Here is a 17,459-nt window from a genome sequence, read left to right as displayed (position 1 = left end):
TACAGCTTATCATCCCCAGACTGATGGACAGTCAGAGAGGACGATCCAGACGCTGGAGGATTTGCTGAGGATGTGTGTGTTGGATTGGGGTGGCCATTGGGCAGATCACCTGAACCTGGTAGAGTTTGCTTACAACAACAGTTATCAGGCGAGTATTAAGATGGCTCCTTATGAGGCTTTGTATGGGAGACCATGTCGTACACCTTTATGCTGGACTCAGGTGGGGGAGAGGAGCATGTTTGGTGCTAGTTTTGTTCAGGAGACCTCAGAGAAGATTCGGGTTCTCAAGCTGAACATGAAAGAGGCTCAGGATAGACAGAGGAGTTATGCTGATAGGAGGAGGAGAGATCTTGAGTTTCAGGTGGGAGACAGAGTGTACCTCAAGATGGCCATGTTGCGGGGTCCGAACAGGTCATTGTCAGAGACTAAGTTGAGTCCGAGGTATATGGGTCCATTCAGGGTGATTGAGCGGGTTGGACCAGTGGCATATAGATTGGAGTTACCTGAGGTGATGCGTGCATTCCATAAGGTTTTCCATGTGTCTATGTTGCGGAAGTGTCTCCGTGAGGGAGAGGAGGTGTTGGCTAAGATTCCTGAGGATCTTCAGCCCAACATGACTTTGGAGGCGAGACCAGTGAGGGTTCTCGAGAGGAGGATCAAGGAACTTCGGAAGAAGAAGATTCCTTTGATGAGAGTCCTGTGGGACTGTGATGGTGTTGAGGAGCAGACTTGGGAGCCTGAGGCAAGGATGAAGGCAAGGTTCAAGAAGTGGTATGATAAGCAAGCCGCGACTTGAGCTTGTTTAGCCTGGTCCCATCTGTAATCCGTGGCTGGAGCGGGAATGGAGTATTCCAGCCCATCTCTCTTGTTACTCGGTCGCTTGGGGTGGTTGGTTGTGCGACTCAGTAACAAGATGAGGTGGTGTTGGGGTACAAAGTTTCCGCGAGGCGGGGTTGCGAAGTTAAGTTTACTGAAAAAGAGTTTCCAAAAGTGGGAAGTTTCCAAAAGTGGAAAGTGCTAAATATGGAAAGTTTTACGGGAGTTAGAATTTGTCCATTTTAGCGGTGGGAAGCCTTGGAGGGGCTTTGTGGCCTTTGTGGCGGACTTTCGAGTCAGGGTGCATGTGTGTGGCGGTCTTTTTAGACAGTGTGTGTGGCCTTAGTGGCGGGCTTTTAGCCAATTGTGTGGCCTTTGTGGCGGGCTTTTAGCCAATTGTTGGCCTTTGTGGCGGGCTGTTTAGCCAGATGGTCTTTGTGACGGTCCTTCGGGACAGATGGTCTTTGTGACGGTCCTTCGGGACAGATGGTCTTTGTGACGGTCCTTCGGGACAGATGGTCTTTGTGACGGTCCTTCGGGACGAGTGGCCTTGGTGGCGGTCCTCTTTAGGACATTTGTTTTGGCCTTGGTGGCGGTCCTCGTTAGGACATTTTGTTGGCCTTTGTGGCGGCCCTTGTGGCGTGTGTATGATCCTTGTGTGGTCATGAGGTATCCCGGTGAGGGGATATGTGGTTGGTAGGACATTGAGATGTTTCTACGCGAGCCACGGGAAGGAAACCTGAGTAGGGATAGGACTCAGATGTGTTCAGAATCGTTTGCTCGCGACTCTTGGGGGACTTAGGTTCTCCTAGTACTGCTATATTCAGAGACTTTGTGGCTCGGGAGTATGGTTGGTATATCGACTTCGGATGACGATCCGGGGGCGCGCTGTAGGGTGGCAACCCGAGAGACGAGTTTGGGCTTTTCCTTATATATTATGGCATGCGGGCTTAGGCCTGATGAGGAGCCAACATTGGCATGCAGACTTAGGTCTGATGATGAGCCGATGAAACTCAAGGTCTAGGCCTATGAGTAAAAGAAAGTCCAAAAAGTCAAGAGCAAATGACGCCTGGAGCGTGAGTCTATCGCCTAGAGGTGACCTTCTGTAGATCAGTCGGAGGAGTGCGGGCCGTGGAGACGGTTGCACGGGAGTCCTTGACTGATGGTTGTTTGAGATTCGAGGACGAATCTAGATTGGTGGGGGAGAATTGTAACATCCGCGAACCAAAATATGCGTTTTGGGTAGGGGTGTCGATCGATACCCTTGTAGCATCGATCGACACCACTTATTCTGGGTTCGTCGGGTTTGTTTCAATCGTCGATTTGGACCGGTTTGGTTAGGGAAAACCATTGAACCGGGTCTTAAAAGGGAGAAAACGACCTAGGGTCGTGTTTAGTTGTGGTGTCGCCGTTTTTCAGAGAAACAAAGAGAGAAAATTTGTTCTTGAGGTTCTAGAGAGAGTTTGTGAGATTTCAAGGCGTTTTTGGTGAGATCTTGCTGTGGGATTGAAGATCCAAGGCTAGGAACGTGTTGGAGGGTTGCTAGGAGTGTTGGATTCGCTTCTGTTGGTCTAAATCTTCCTTCCAAGAGGTAAGTGCATGACCATGGCTTATCTAAGCTGGAGATTTCTCTAATCTGCTTGTTTATGTGTTGTTTGGCTTGTTGATTGTTGATTGTTGATTGATAATTGTTGGTTGATGGTTAGAGATGTCTCTATTGCTTGTGTGTATAGCCCAGTAGATGGGAGGATTGCCTTACTGAGTGTTTATTAAATACTCATGCATTGCAATATGTGTTTGTGGTGCAGGTAAAGGCAAAGTGTGACCGTGGAATCAGGGCGATGAAGAGGAGGATGTTCTAGTGATTCGGTTGGTTGTCTAGCTTCTGTTAGGTTGCTAGAGTGGAGTCCTAGAATGTTTTTTTAGTATTGCTGGTTCTTGGATGTTGTTAGGATCATTAGTTTATGATTGGAATTAATATTGGCTATTTATATTTATTGGATATTAGTAATGTTTTCCGCTGATGATTGTGATTGTGCTTAGGTGGCTAGTGGGTATGGGACCACTAGTTGTAGTTTATTATTATATTATATTATATATTTATTATTTATTATTTTTAAAAAAAGGGTCGGTCGTTTCACAGTTGGTGAGAGGGGCAAGTTTCGACAAGGGACATCACCAAATTTTAGGGTTGTGCCATCGACACCGCATTTTGTAGTTGTCTTCACCGAAGCAAGAACTGGTCGGCTTCTATCTTCTGATACGTATCCGAGATCTCAAAGGAGGATCTTGGGAGATCTAAAATTAGCGTAGGGAGAGTTGTGGCAACCATTATCGGCGACAAGATCCAGTGGGGAAGGGCTTCTAGGGACCGCGAGCTCAAGTTTGCTTCCTCAGATTCAAGAAAAACGGAGGAAGCCATTAGGTGTGGAGCATCGCTGGTAAGGAGGGGGTCCTCGAGATGCAGGGTCGATGGGGGAAAGGTGAGCAGGGTTTAGAATGGGAGGGGATTCGCCGGAAGGCACCTCTCAACGGCAAAGGGGTTGGATACACCATCGTTCAAGGGTTTAACGGGGGTTATTCGAATAGATTGAGACTTTGGCTAGAGAAACAATATCACATAGAAACTAAAGGAATAAAAGACAATAACGGGACAAAGATCCCGACGCCGGCAAGCATAAGCATTGCCGGCGCCGGACATAGAGGTTCGGTGAAGCGTCTCGATAACTGGGGCAGAGAGGTTTTTAGAGGACTGAAGGTATCTATATATACATTTTTTGAGACATTTAGCAAATAAATCCGGGAGTTGCTACTTATTTACAAGGAATGTCATTATCATTAAATTTTAAATTGAAATTTAAAACCAATGTTTTGGGCTAAACAAAAATTCCTAAAATATCTCCTTAATTAATCAATAACTAATTACAATCTATACTATTAATTGGGAAGCACACTTAGGGATAAAAAAAAACAATAAAACAAGTATGCCATACAATGCCCTTCTCTTCAAAAAAATTGGAGAACAAATAAGAAAAAACGCAAGGACAATTAGGTAAGTGTACATAACCAAGACACGCGGATCCTAGGCGACCCGAGATTCTTATATTCGGATCCAGTTTAGTTGAGTGTCTCGCCAATCATTTACTCATGTACCCAATCAGACCAAATCGCTTGCAGATATTTTTTTTAAGAAAAAGATTAATCAATATAAGATCAATCCAGAAAAATCACACCAAAAAATACGCAATCTACATTAATTACGATACAATATTACTATTAACCGGTAAACAATCAAAACCTTTCAGTTATTATAAAATCACAGATATTATCACGAATATGTTTCCAAAAAACGATTTGCGAGTAATATACTTTACCTAATTTATAGCAACTAACATTGATAACAATCAAGATCCCTAATATTTAATTCCCTAACAAATTCAATGTTTTCAAATACAATATAAAACACGATCCTTCGGAGCACCTATAATTTAGTCAAATTGCAACATTAATGAGATGCGAAATTCATCTGTTTCCAAATCAGTGCCTAATTACCGAATAATTAGAAAAATCTATCCAAACAAACTTTCATCTTTTTTTTTTATCTAACAATACTCACCATCTTAGAAGAATATTCCAATATTGAAACTACATTTAACGTTCCTAGCAAGATTGCTTGGAGATTTATACTTTTCAAACCTAAAAAAATATCTATGAATCCAGCTACTTCTTTGTTGTATAAATAGTGCCGTAATCTTTAACATCTCCAATTCAACAGAAACTCTCAAATTTCTACATCTCCAACTTCAAAACTCTCAAACAAAATAGAAAAACTTTAATTTACTACAATATATCAACGATAAAATATAAAAGAAGATGTTCTTTATTTGATCTTTGTTAATTCTTTTTTACAGATTGTCATCTGTTTAGATGTTCTGTTTAATCTCTTTCTTTTTAATTATAATTATTAGTTAAAATCTATTTTAATAAGCTAATAATTATGACGTGTTTATGCAGGACTTAAAGATACCATTGTTGTAGAAGCCTACAGAGTTGTCTCCTAAAGGTCAGAAGTTTAAGTTTTATATTAGAGGGTATGATAGATGCTAATTTTCAGAAGATATTCTAATGGTGGCCTCAACTTTCGTTGAGTTTAGGTTGATAGCATAAAGGTTGACAGGTTGCTTCTCTAACAAGGCAATAGATGTTGTGTTCAAAGAGTTGTTTACTAATTCAAGGTCAGAAGTTTCACTTTTCTATTACTTCTTTATTAAATTTTTTTTTTTTTTGGATAAATCACTTTTCTATTACTTCATGGTTTTATATTATACTGCAGACACAGAATACATCATTTATGTGCAAGAAAACTACTGTTATATGAATTATCCTTTTTGTTGAAGACAACATAATAATGGCATAATAGATGAAGGGGCTGTTATTGGAGAGATGATTTCTAAATCCATATGCAATTGTAAATTCTAGAAATCAAAACACATGGATTTTGAAATAACATGTTTTATCCTTGGATTTGAATCCTTCTATTTTACACTATCAAATCCATTCAAATCCATTTAAAACATAATGTGGATTTTGAAATCCAAAAACAAATCATTAAATGAATAACATGGGATTTCAACAAGTATTTGTAAATCATGGAACCAATAACACATCATTTTGATAAGTATTTTAAAATCAATGATTGAATAACACATGATTTTTGTCTGGATTTCCAAATCCATTAAAATCATAGAACCAATAACCCCCTCGAAATGTTTTTTATTCTAAATGTTTTTTTTGTTTTCCACGTATTCACAACATCTCGATTTTCATGATGCATGGAGTGGGAAATAATATGTCAAACAATTATAGAGGTTTGTGATTATAGTCAAAATAATTAAACAGATTTAATTCTGTTTCTGGTTTGCAAATCTTCTATTAAATTACAGATTTAAGATATAGAGGCAATGGCAGATCATAGTTGGCAGGACTTTTCAATCAATTCTCTTTGTTAAAAAGGATAACTCCTTTACTGGACATGATAACTTTAAGGTTGCCAATGCCAAGATTCGGTATAGTGAGTTGTTTTCCTTAGCAGTGTTTCATCAGTAGCCATTGTATATTATTTGCTTTGCCAAAGTTTGAAGGTACACTAATTATGTTATGTTGTTTTTTGAGATGTTTCTAAAACAGGTAGACCACAGATTTAAGAAGGAACATCTCCATAATAAAACAATGAATGAAAGTGTACCAAAGCCTTTAGAAGTATCATTTTCTAGATTATATTCTGTGGGGATTTTTAATTAAATAGTTTATGGGGTTTTGAGTATTGAGACACTGATATGTCAAATCTTTTCCGGTTATGAAGCAAATGAGAAGTTACGAGGATAAATAATACTACTTTCTTCGCATAAAATGGCATGAGCGCGCATATGCTTCTCTTACGTACTTTGTTTCATTGTGTGATTTTCACCAATAAATCTTTGCACTGTTGGCTTCATTGTCAATCTGTCATAAAGATAGTAATCATGTTGTAATGAATATTTATTCTTTGATCTTTTTAAATTATACCCACTGGTTTCATAACTGAAGGAAATTAAAATTTCTTTTGGTTTTACTTTTTAATTAGAAAGGTCAAGTATACAATTTTTTTTCTTTGAACAACGGGTCATGTAAATCATCTATTATACCGTAGCATCACATTTATATTATGCATAGAACCTAGAATCGGATATGCAATAAACATTATCTAGACTAATGCTAACTTTTAACTAAGAAGTTGAAGACTAAATCATTTAATTAAGACCTAAAACATGGGAATCTAAATGTGTATATTAATCATGAAGCATATGATTCATGGATATCAACATGTCGAAGTCAAACAAAAAGTATAAATGTAAATTGCTTACCTTGAAATAGAATAACACAAATAGTGTTGTACTCCTAAGTAGCACTGAAATGGGTACGTGGACTAAAACGAGTACGGGTACAGAGACGGGAAACAACAAAGTAAAAAAATATATATATGGAGACGGCATAGGTACTTCAGTAAACATATACCTATAAATACATATATATAAATACAAACATATATATATATATAGCTTAATTTTAAAATACCAAAGATAATGAATTTACTACAAATTTTAAATTCGAACACATAACATAGCTTAGTGATAACTGTAAGCTAAAATTTTGTTTTTTTACTTTATTTATCAAGTGTTTTATAACATATTAAAATAGTACTTTTAACATTAGAAACCCCATTTAGGACTTAAGAAAAAATAAAAAAGAACAATTAACAAGACACATCGTCATCTTCTACATTTAGATAAGGGTTTTTGTTCAGCCTCCAAAGAAGATTAAGGTTTTTTGACAAAACCATTTAGGTTAGTTATAGAACATAACTTGCTACAAACTCAGGAAAGAAGTTTGTAACATATTTAGATATCAGATACACTAAGTTTTTGCAAGAACCGTCTCAGAAACGTCTCCAAATCACACCTATCCCGTCCCCAATAATAACCAGCCGTCTCAATCAAGTTTCCTAGCTATTTCCGTCCACAAAACTTTTCAAACACGGGGATGGTGTGCCTAATTCAGTAAATTTTTGATGAATTTGGATATCGTTTGATATTTCTATTGGATTTGATGATGTGGTGATGCAGTCAAGGAAGGTTAAAGAAATTGCCTCTTCAAACACCTATTTTTTCTTTTCTGTTACTGTTTTAGTCGGCGAGTCACAAAAGGTGAATTTTTGTTGTTAATTCTTTCGGTGAGTTAAATTTATTGGGCATGGCAAAGGATTTGATAATCGGCCTGAATCGGACTCAACACATATTTGTTCAGCCGTAACTGTAAAGGTAGAGTTAATTACTAATAGATTGAAACTATAGGATTACAGGGCATGTCTATCGAGGTGGGTTTTTCTACCTAGACAATTTAGGTTATCCGGTTTGGGAAGCTTTAATATTTTGACGGTTTTTACATGGGTAGATAGTTCATAGATTTATAATACCTGAAAAAATGTGGCACATATTATACAAAGACTATAGATACACTACAAATACTACAACAACCAAACACATCTTTATTATAAATATGTAAATTTCACACAAACATAATTCTGGTAATTTATCCCTGCACGTACGTGCGGGTCCACATCTAGTATCTCATTAAATTAATTACAATATCTTCAATTAATTCTTTACTATCCTTAAAACCAAACACAATTAAAAGACTTTGTTTGAAATATAAATTAATATTTTAAATTAAAATTACAATTTTCTTATCATCTTTTTATTTATTTATTCAGTTTACTTGCTTTAAATCATCATAAAATACATAAATTAGTGTAACTATATATTTTTTGCATTTTTTCGTTATTTGGATTTTGAAAAACGTGCATGTCTTACTTAAGTAAGGAATAAACATTGTGTTTGGGTATGTAGCATGATGAGTTTGTGTATTAATAAAAATTGAAAATTATATTATTAATTGTTAGTAAATCATCAGTTCATTATTTTGTTAACACCATCAACATTTGAATATTAGACATATCTAATTGAGTTTATTAAATTACGATTATGTAATATAAAAGTAGTACTACGTTATACCACGAGTTATATTCTGAATTAAACAATTTAAACTGGTAAACCTAAATTTTTAAACCGGTAAACCTAAATAATATATAAATATAAGGATATACATTTAAAATTTACAAAACATTAGTCATATATATATATATATTTAATCTACTAAAAATTTCTATTTTTACTTTACTTTTAAAAATATAGTTCCGCGGTGTACTGCGGATTAAAATCTAGTATTTCAGCATTTTGAACAAGAAATGTGAGAAAGTGACGAAGAAAAAGAAAGAATCTGATCCAGGAAATGTGTGGCGGCCGCTAGGGTTTTTGGAAAGAAGATGACTTGAGTAAGTGATGAATTTATCCTTTTCAATTAATTTTTTTTTAAAAACAATCTTTGGTGACTAGTAAGCTTTGAACCGTAATCTTGGAACACATTAAAAGGCCTATAACCACTGCACTACCTTGTAAAAACAATGTTTTTATCAATTAAAACTGTATATAATCTCAATATTAAATAAAAACGCAGCATATTCTCTAAAATGCTTTGTTTTGACCTAAAACATCAATAGTATAAATCTATCACAAATTAAATAACTCTATTAGGTATATATATATATATATATATATATATATATATATAATCTACCAAACTTTTGTCATTTAAGTAAGACTTTTGTCTATGACTACATTAACGCATAAATCTGTCCTCATAAATTAAATCTACCAAGCTCAAAAATATCCGCCGTCGCTAAAAGTAATATCTATCACAAAAATCTGTCAGTGTACATATCTCTACCACAATCTTATTATATAAAGCTTGGTTCTTAAAGTTAGTAACTCACCAGATCGTGACACGTGTTAGTTTTAACGATCAGAGATCAAAGTTAAAAACTCACCTGATCGTGACATGTGTCAGTTTTAACGATTAAATATCTAAGTTAGTAACTCATCAGATCGTGACACGTGTCAATTTTAACGATCAGAAATCACTGTTTTCAAGCTTGGTAAAACGATGCATAAGATAATTGTAATCTTATTATATTAAAAAAACTTTGTTAATCTTAAAAGGAAAGGATTGTAAATACATCCCTCTATATAAGCAAATAGATGGTGACATATTTTTCACCAAACAAAATAATTTTGGCTAGCTTTGTTTTTCTTGGTAAATTTTTTTTCTTTGTTTTTTATTAACCTTTTGTTTGACACATCATTGTTCTTGAACAAGTCTCGAAGGCAATTTGTTTGTTGTCTAATCGAAGTAACTATATAAAAAGACTCCTAGATATTTCCACGTGTTTTTCTCGTCGTTTCTTTGAATTTTGTTTCGTTTCTCAATTTCATAATGCATACTATGCAATCTTTGACTTTGAAGTGTTAACAAAGTTTCTTATGCATAATAACTAAGGTTTTTGGGATTAACAAATTTCTCACATTGTTATTATTATTTATGTTAATTTGCAGGACGGATAGCATAAATAAAACATGAATACACAAATGTAAGATAACAACAAAGATTATATAACACTAGATCAACTAAACATAAAGTGCTCTTATCGTCGAACGATAGTACGTCTTACAAGAAAGTGGGAAGCAAGAAATTTTATAAAAAAATAATGAGCTCAAAGGAATGAATTTTCTCATAAAATAAAAAAGGATTAAGGAAAATATACAGAAAATTATTAATTCTAAAAAATGTAAATGCTCACTTCTATATAAACATAGATCGTCTCACATTATTAATCTAACAAAATAATTTATTCAAAAATATTGCTTTCAACTTTGTTCTATTGGTCAAACTTTTTTCATGGGAAGACAAATTTTCCTTATTTTTTAAAACAAAAATATACTCATACTTTCTACCTTTTCAGTTTGCAATAGGTAAGATTAATATGTTGACCCAAAAAAAAAATGGAAGATTAATATATGCATTTTATTTTTCTAATACTGTATTTTAAAATTTATTGTAGTAGTTTTAGATTGTTTTATTTAATTTATATTTTTTATCTTTGAATTATTTGAGATTCATACATTACCGTGCTTATAATTTTCTATTATTTCATTAATTATGTCAAACTAATTTTCTTCTAATTCTCAACCTTGATTGGTTGGTCATAGATCTTTTTTTTTGTGCAAACATAATTGTTACCATTCGTTCAATCTCAAAAGGAGATAAAGAGGAGAAGGTCATCAACCTAATGGTTGGATAAAATAGGCTAATCAAACACAAGTTTACAACAAACATAGATAGATTAGAAAAACATAAATCGTCGGTGAATAGATCCATAGGAGCTTGGAGACAGAGGCTACATCATGATGTGTCAAATAAACTTCCATGAATACATTGAGAAATTTAACATTAATTACTATCAAAAGATTTTGTGATGTTGGAAAATGGTCTTTAGTTGCATTGGTTGCTGGATTGGTTGCTGGAGCAAGCCACTTTAAGATATAAAAGACGTGAACATGTTATCTCCACACATGAGGAGGGAAGAGCTGAGGTTCTCTCTATGGTAGATGAGGTTGGACGCAAGATTAGCTCCCCAAGGGAGGAAGGTGGGGGAGGTTGGACGCAAGGTTATCTCCCCAAGGGAGGAAGGCGGAGCGAAGGTCCTGTCCATGGTGAAGGAGGTTGAACGCAAGGTTCTCTCCATAAGGGAGGAGGGCAGATGTAACATCCGCGAACCAAGTATCACATTTTTGGTCTGAGTGTCGATCGACACCCTTGGTGTATCGATGGACACCATGCTTTCTGGGTTGGTCGTGTTGGTTTTAATTGCTGTTTGGTTTGGTTGGTTCAATTAGAAATCCCTAAACCGTGTATTTAAGGTAAAGGACGACCCAAGTCGAGGGTTTCTGTTGTTTTGGTCGCCGTTGAGTGAGAAAAAGAGAGAAAAAGGAGAGAAAGCGTTGGAGAGTGTTTCTGTGAGATTTTGGCTTGTTCTTGGTAGTTTTTGATGAGATCTGTGGCTGGGGAAGGGTGAGTTGTTGCTGGGAACGAAGGAGAAGCTTGTGAAGGTGTTGTTTCCACCGTTTCTCAACCCAATCTTCCTGTAAAAGAGGTGAGTGCTTGACCATGGTTGATCTAAGCATGAGATCTCTTTTGTTTGGCTGTTATTTTTCTATTTGTGGTGTTTGCTTGCTTGGGTTTGTTGTTTTCGGGTTTCCCATAGGTTCCTGAGGCATTTGGGTGAGTTTGGGACGGTTTCGAGATGATTTGAAACGGAGGATCGACGTTCGTGTTCGTGCAGTTCGCGTCTGCAGAAGCAGTGTCGATCGACACCAGTGTGGTGTCGGTCGACACCATGTTGTGCCAGCATCGATCGACACCGATTTAGCGTCGGTCGACACCAGTCTCATCCGAGACTTGTTTTCCTGGTTTGATGTATTGTTTGTGTTTGTTTGCTTGCTTAAACATGAGAGTCTCAGATGCTTGTGTGTATAACCTAGTAGATGGGAGGACGGCCTCACTAAGTATTTATGATAATACTTACTGATAGACAAGTTTTCACCCAGGGTATCAATTCCCTATGCAGTTGTAGTACAAAGGGCTATAAATCCAAATGGTTGTCTATTGCTAGCAGGAAGGATATGATCAGTAGTATACAAGTCAAGCCAAGCAGATAGGGTTTTGATTCTAACAGTCCTATAATAAATAAAAGAAACAAATATACACAAAGAAACCACACGATCTAAGCACTCGATGAAAGCAATCGAGTACATGATCGAGTGGGGGGGGGGGGATCGAGTAAGTAAATGAGATATGAACAGCTCGAGGTATTACTCGATACAGGTTATCGTGTACCTGATCGGGTAAGTGATTGAGTAAGTAAAGAAAATGTATACAAATAAAATACGAAAGTTCCTAAGGATGGGGTAATCAAATCCTAAGTATTCTTGACCAATACAGATGCCTTACATGCCTCAAGCAATTATTTCCTAGACAATGAATCTCTAAAACCTTGTCACCACACTCTCGCACTAGCAACAATCAACCTTGAACATATCACCACACTCTTGCACTAGCAATATGAACAAGCAGGCATTAAGATCGATTCATTATTGTCAGTAAACTCGAACTCATCTAATTTCTTACTCAGAGTCAAGTAAACCTCTAGCATTGGCTACATCAAGCATTTTATCTACTCCTTTCGGTATGTAGCATTGGTAAACGCCCTAGATCTAATCTCAACCTCTCGGTCTGTTGACAGCATTAAGAACACTAACCTAGAAGGAATCAATCATTTACAATCAAACTAAGGCATCTTAACCGATCAAGAACACAAAATCATCTATCTCATCCCTAGAAACTTTACTACACTACTCGGACATGATAACAAGAAATAAAGCAACGAAAAATGAATGAAAATTGCATTGTATTAAAAGATTGAGTAGAGTAGAAAGAGTACAAGATAAGGATCTAAGAAAAACTATAAAAACTATGAAACAAAATGTAAAAACAAAAAGGAAAAATGTTGAGTCGCTCAGTTCTCTCACTGAAGCTCTCGCTCTCTGGTTTGAGGGTCTGCGGCGTGCTCGTATTCGAGCTAGGAGAGGAGGGGATTTATATATATACTATTAAAGTTGAAGTACTCACTAGACAAATTGGACCATGACTTTTTTTGGTAGGTTTTTCATTAAAAATGATTAGAGAATCACTTAATTTAATTAAATTAACCTATAGTTTTGATTTCACTAATTGACGAAAATACCCCTCGCTCGCCCACTAAAATTTGACCGGGTCGAGACGCGAATCCTCTTTAACCCGGAAATAGAATAAATAAAACCCGCGGATCTGTTTGTACTCCAGGTTTATAATTTTCGGATCATGTTTTTGGTTTGGTTCAAGAATAGTTAATTTCGTTACCAAACAAAGTTATAATCCCTATAAATAAGGAAGCTGGTATTCAAGTATTTAATGACTCAATAATATCAAATATTAACTACTATCATACTTAATCCCTATAATTATTACAAATATTAATAATAATGAGAAATCTTTAATACTTATGGATTGTGACTTTGTTGCTTCCAAAATAATCAATAGATTAAATACGAAATTGTATATATATGTAAACTTATTTGATTTGCTTTTATATTGTGAGATATTTACGGAAACAACAAATCAACTTAATACATTAAATAAAAACAAATCATCATTTAGTTTAGATTTTTCAATATTTCCTTAACAAAATTATAGTAATTAATTATGATTAGTATAGATGGAAAGAATAAAAATGCAGAAATTATATAAATAAAAGTTGTAAACTAATTTACAGAAAATGTGACTAATATATCCCACATCGACTAAATATTTTGGAATATGGTTCATAACCACAATTAATATATGACTAATATGTTTTGAATACAAATGAGCAGGAAGCTTGATTTATCAGGTATCCAAATTTAACAGTTTAATTTGGTTCTATATTTGAGCATATTTAAACTTTTACAAAGTAAACATATTAATATATTTACGTTTTTCAAAAAAATTTAAGAGATTATAAATATTTAAATTTTTATAGATGTTTAAACTATTATAAATATTTGAACATCGAAATTTTAAAATATTATAATATATTTAAGTCTATAAAATATTTATGTAATATTAATATTTTTAATCTTAAAATTTTTAAAATATAAAAAAGTTTGAGTTAAACCCGTTAAAACATGTATTTTTATCAAACTATAAATAAAATTGGTTTTTTACAATTTTGCTGAGATTTGATATATCAAATATTAACTTCTAAATGATAACCTAAGTATACCTAATCTCACTATAAATACAACTAGATTTTAACCCGCGGTACACCGCGGGCATATAATTTATATTTATGTTGTATCTATTTGTTAAATATTGGATGTTTTGTAAATAGAGAAATAACTAAAATTTCCGATTGTTGTGCGGATAAATGTTTATATTATTTTTTAACCCGCAATATACTTCATGACCATTTGTTTGTTATATTTAGTTTGTTTTGTTTAGTGTTTGAGATTCTATTTTGATTTTTAGTTATTAAAACAAAAAATAAGGGATCTAAATACATAATAAGTAATTTATATGCTGTGATTAAGTCACATTTTTTCTAATGTTTTAATTATTTTACACAATCTTAGTTAAATTAACTTGATTTTATGTCAAATATTCTACTATTAGTTTATAAATAATTAAATGAGAATTTAACCTGTGCTAACAAAAATTTAATAATATTTTATTAATTCCAATATGTCCTCTTTATAACTCATCTACTATATAACCACATTATGTAGTATTTTAAACTTTTTTAATTTTACATATTCACAATAATTAAAAAATTTATTAAGTTTATATCTATTAATTATAATATTTAAATAAATGTCTATCGAAGTTTTTCTTACGTTAAGAATCAAATGTCACAGGTTTTGGAAAACAAAATGGGAATCAAATTGTTGTTTTCTTTGTTTGCGAAGGACTCATATATAGAATATCTTCAAAACAAAACAGAATGTGTGGATAAATATATGATAGTTTATATTTGCATATTGATTGCTGTTATTTATTTAGTTGGAATGAAATGTAAAATATTTAGGAAAAAAAATTTGTAGTAATGTTAATTTTGGAAAATTTTTAGGGGTTAATGTTGTAAATAACTTTTTAAATAAATAAAACTAAAAGGGCATAAAACAAAATGTACTTCAAAAATGTTAATATAGATGGTTTCCTAACCATTGAAATACCTCACACTAAAATTTAACAAGCATCTTCTCCTCTTTTGACGACAAACCAAAATAAAGAAAAACTCATCCTTTTACAAAACTACTATCCGATATTGCGGTGTGTCTATCCTCTTACAAAACTACTATCCGATATTGCGGAGTGTCTATTCTCTTACAAAACTACTATCGAATAGTGCGGTGTGTCTATTTCCGTGAAAATCTACATTTTAAAAACTACTTACTCTATTAGGATTTCCAATGTACTGTATAATCACAAATATACAAATAAACACTATATAAACAAAGAAAATAAGTCAAAATAAAAAAATACATTACAAAAATACAAATTATAAAAAAAAACGTAACTAACAAAATATATAATCCCATGCTGTAGCACGGGGTATCACCTAGTAATTAATTAAAAAAACGAATTAGTTTGAAGAAAATAATAATTAACCAATTTTTATGGAAATTGTTACCATAAAAATGGAGCTATTAAATTCAAAATTGCATATACAATATCTACATATTTAATTTGGTTATACTATTTGATATATTTTATGGAAAAAGATAATCAAAATTTTATATTACCAAATCATCCATTATTTCAGATTTTTATAATTTTTCTAAACAAAACTATGCTTATAAATTCGAATGACTACATATAGAAAACACTTAATTTAAACAATTAATATAGAATATTACACATATATTCTAATTTAATTCGTTTCTTAACTATAGCAAATGATTAGAAATATGGTTTGCTCACAAAGATATTTTTGATTCGAAATCAAAACTAACATAATTGTGTATGACCTCTATATATATCATCTTATTAGCAAATTAAATATCACACATCATTGTTTCTTCTGAGAATTTTTGTATAAAACAGCTCATTATCAAACCAAACAACCGTTTTTGTTTATTTTTTATTATAAGAACATTCATATTTTATGTTGTTTGTTTGTTAGTATACTAATCATGTAATCTATTGTGCAGCTTATTCTAAACAACGCAAACATATCAATAATAATTGACATGTTCAAGAAATTATGCTTTAATTTGTTACCCGATAATTTTTTTGTATGGTTAGTACTTCGTAGTATTCTCATACTTTTTTTCTAACTAAGTTAATTTTAATATGATAACAAATATTTACGATGAATCTTTTTGTTTTCTTATCAGTGTATAGAATTTTCTCTTGGTAAGATGCATGAATCATCATGTTTATATGTTCTTAGAAATGGATGAAATATTAAATATTAATTTGTTTCGCATTATAACTTTGTGCCCACCATTTTATTACTTATCTAAATCTTATAATTTGGATAAAAATAAAATTTACGTAGATTTTTTTGGCAAGCATGAACTCGAGCTGACATGGATTTGTTCGACTCAACATCATATACAAGACACAGGACCAAGACAAGATAATCAATACGTAAAAATGGAACATGTATCAAAACGTTTGGCAAGCATGAATTCCAACCAATATTATACTTTTCTATAATATTTGTAAATATATGTAATAATAATACATTATTAAGAAAAAATGATCCAAAAATATAAGTTGATATATTTTTTGAATTTAATCCTATATTATAAGGATTACAATATCTATAATATCCTAAAAATTTACTTCTCAACAACATATTAAAAAAAAATCAAATCTAATATATACATTTAGAATATAAGATTTTTATAAAAATGCAATGTTGGTTTCAAAACTCACAATTATATGGTAGAACGGGTTAGGAGTGATATTTTTATAAATGCAATCTTTTAACACTGTGAGTGTATATTTCTTACAAATATATATTTTTACAAACGCAATATTTTACGGGTTGCAAGTACATTGTGATTGTGTATTTTTGTTACAAATACACTTTTACGGATTAGTTCATTAAATATACACTGTAAATGCGTATTACTATAATTGTATATTTTAATACAAATACAATCTTTTATAGGTTGGTCCGTCAAAATATATGTTATAAGTGTGTATTTTTACCAATGCAATCTTTGATAATATTTTATGTATATTTCAATTTCTACTTTTATGTAGATGAATATTCCTCCGCGCTGTAGCGCGGGTCCGATCCTAGTTTTTTCTTGTAATATAGCAACTAAAAATTAAAATAAATAAACAATATTATAATTTTGAATTTTATAGTATAAATATATATAATTTATTTTATAATTAGATTTTAAATAAAATTAGGTTTTATTTTATCTATTTACTTTTATACAAAACCTTTTTAAGTTAGGTTTTGAATTTTTTCATTTTTATTTTTTAAAATGTTAATAAAGAATTAATATTTGTCAACATCTGAATAATATATTTGATACGTGTCACGATCTTAT

This window comes from Camelina sativa, chromosome 5 (genome assembly GCF_030686135.1).
Source record: "Camelina sativa cultivar CO46 ecotype springtype chromosome 5, ASM3068613v1".
Taxonomy (NCBI): Eukaryota; Viridiplantae; Streptophyta; class Magnoliopsida; order Brassicales; family Brassicaceae; genus Camelina; species Camelina sativa.
Note: the sequence above shows the minus strand (reverse complement) of the source record.